Genomic DNA, 2,970 nt, shown 5'->3' with positions numbered 1-2,970 from the left:
TCTTTCCCCTTTTCCAACCTCCTTTCTTAATTCACACATGTACCTCCCCACACACTCTCTCTACATATCATTATTAGTGTTATGGTTTTACATTAAAAAGTATAGGGACTACACATGTTGACCCTATCCCTACCCTACTTTGTAGCTCAAAAGAAACCAATAATAATAATAATAGTAGTTGATTATTCTAAAATAAATTTACTTGTAATCCTAATATATATATATATATATACCTTGAACTTCAATGTGGAGTATTCAAATTGAAGACCTCCACTTTAAAATTGTTGTTAGGTCAAATTTCTAACTTTAAAAAATAAAAAAGTACTTTGTTATAGTGATGTCAATTGTGCCCATGATCGGTTAAGCTTATACATGCTTCGTAATATGCTTGGTATGGCTCACCAAGACTTTGTGATGTGCTCGTGCCAACCCTAGATTTACCGGCCCGGTCTATGGGCCCAAGCCTACACGTGCTCATATACGTGCCATGTTTGTGCCCGTGCCTGTGTCCGTGCCTGTGTCCGTGCCATGCTCGTGCCCGTGCTGTGCTCGTGTCTTTATCGTGCTTGGCACAATAGATCTTTAAGCCGGTCCATTAAACCATGGAGTCACCTAAAATTATTTTTTTTAACAGTTTAAAATAAAAAATAATTCAAATGAAAATATAATTTAAGAAAAAAAAAAGCGAAAGCAATAAACATAACCATTTTAATTTGCAATAAACATACCCATTACCAATGACTATAATTTATCAAGGAATGCTTTATTAATTTATTAATATATCAAGGGTGTATTTTATCAAGATATGATATTATTAACGAATTATAATATTTTTTTTAATTGTCGCCATCGTTAAAATGATGAAAATTAATGCAAATCATTTGATTCTTTTAAAAGTCAAATGAATCAATTTTAATTTGTTTATGCATATATATAGTTTTTTAATTATTTACAAATATGTAAATTGTAACAATAACGTAAAGTTATTTAAAAAAAATTATATGCATCGTGCCAGTCCATCATGCTCGATGCACCGTACCGTGCTCGTGATTGCCGTCGTGTCGTACCGTACTAGACCCGCGTGCTTAAAATTATGAGCCCAACACGGCCTACCACCTAGTGTCGTGCTTAGCAAGGCCCATAAAAATCTCGTGTCAAGCCATGCCCCACTCAAAATCTTTTGTGCCATGTCATCGTGCTCGATGGGCGGCCCGACCTAATTGACATTCCTACTTTGTTATGGATGAGATGAAACTTAAAATGCATAGGCACTTGATAACTCTATGAAAATAGAGTTAATTGAGCATTTCCCAGGCTTAAATTATTACCTAGAGGGTAATTAGTTTTAGTTTTATCCTTTATTTTGTCTTGTTTCTAGTTTTTAGTTAGTTATGTTTCATGAATTCTCTCTCTTGTGTTTGGCGCTTAAAAAGAGCTAATCCGGGTGCATGTTGTGATTATTTTCAGCTTTGAGAAAGCATTGTCGTCTTGGAGGCTAGCAACAACTTGTCGTTTTGGAATTTTCAAGGAAATCCTAGTCAGCATTGCTGTGCATTACTGCAGCAAGGCGAGCTGGGCCAGACGTGCATGTGCTGTACCTGAGCTGGAAGAATGGGCTGATTTACCCGTGAAGGGTGCTGATTTAGCTGCTGATTGGAGGCTTCCTCAGGGGCTGCCACGTGTAATTAGGGTACAATAAGTACCTGCAGCTGCAAGAGAAGAAGGTGTCCTTGGTCATATTTTTGAACGCAGAGGCGGCTGAACTTGGAAAAGGAAACCACCTCCATTTTTCTGATCAAGTACCATTTCCAGTACTGAGGAGGAAGAAGAAGAAAACGTCACAGAGATTTAAACGTGAAGGACCATCTGTTGATGCAAGAGCAGCTAGAGGAAACCTTGGAAAAGGGGGATTCGGATTCTCTCATCATCATTTTAGTCTTTCTTATTCTCATTACTTTGTTTTTCTTGTTAAAGAATATTTACTCTTCTTCTTGAATCTGAACTTGAATTCATAAATATATTTCTATGAGATTATGATTTGTTGGCTGAGGTTGTTGATTTGTTAAATATTAAGTTGCTAGTTGATGTTGAATGGATTTGATGATTATTTCTTTGTTTATTCAAGTGAGCTGAATTTGTGCCTTAACTGTGATTGGGAAATCATAAGAGGGGAGTACAGCTTGATTAGATCTGGGAAGATTTAGTTGAGTGGAAATAACTTGTGTAATGCAAGTTCTTAGATCTTGTTACATATTTTTGATCCACATGATATAGGAATATATTATGTCTTGCATAACCATACGATTTAGAGCTTCATTCTCTGATTTTAGAGTCTAGATTTGCAGAGGGATTTGTGAGATTTAGCTTTAAGATTAGTAGACAGCGGATTGGAAAGTCCTTGGTTTAGTAGAATCCGGTTAACTAGAAGTTTTCATTGCTGTCCATTGCTGCAGCAACGCGCAGCGTGATAAAAGACAGTTTAATAATTTTAAGCCGCGAACAGTGACATTGGCCAATTTTATTTGCAAACTCTTTATTAATTAGTTTTGTTTTTGTTGTTCATTTCTATAGTCAAGTTATCATTAGTTTTAACACCTTAAAAATCACTTTTAGTCTTTGTTTAAAAACTTGGATAGAATTAACTTAACAATTTGATTTTAAAAACACACAGTCCCTGTGGGACGATACTTGATTATTCATCATTTTACTACTTGTTGACTCGTGCACTTGCGAGATTCTAGATCCACAATTTTAGGCAACAAGTTTTTGGCGCCGTTGCCGGGAACTGTCTTATTTGAATCTTATTGTTAAAGTAATTTACTATTCAAGTATTTTTGTTCATTTTCATCAGAGTTTCTGATTTTTGGCAGGTCTTTGGGAACATCTTGTATGCAAGACCTGAGTTATTCCTTCTTGACCCAGAAATTGAAAGGACTGTGAGAAGGAGAAGAAGGGAGCAGCGAGGATTTG

Source organism: Morus notabilis, unplaced genomic scaffold (genome assembly GCF_000414095.1).
Source record: "Morus notabilis unplaced genomic scaffold, ASM41409v2 Scaffold406, whole genome shotgun sequence".
In the NCBI taxonomy this organism is placed as follows: Eukaryota; Viridiplantae; Streptophyta; class Magnoliopsida; order Rosales; family Moraceae; genus Morus; species Morus notabilis.
This window is presented reverse-complemented; position numbering follows the sequence as displayed.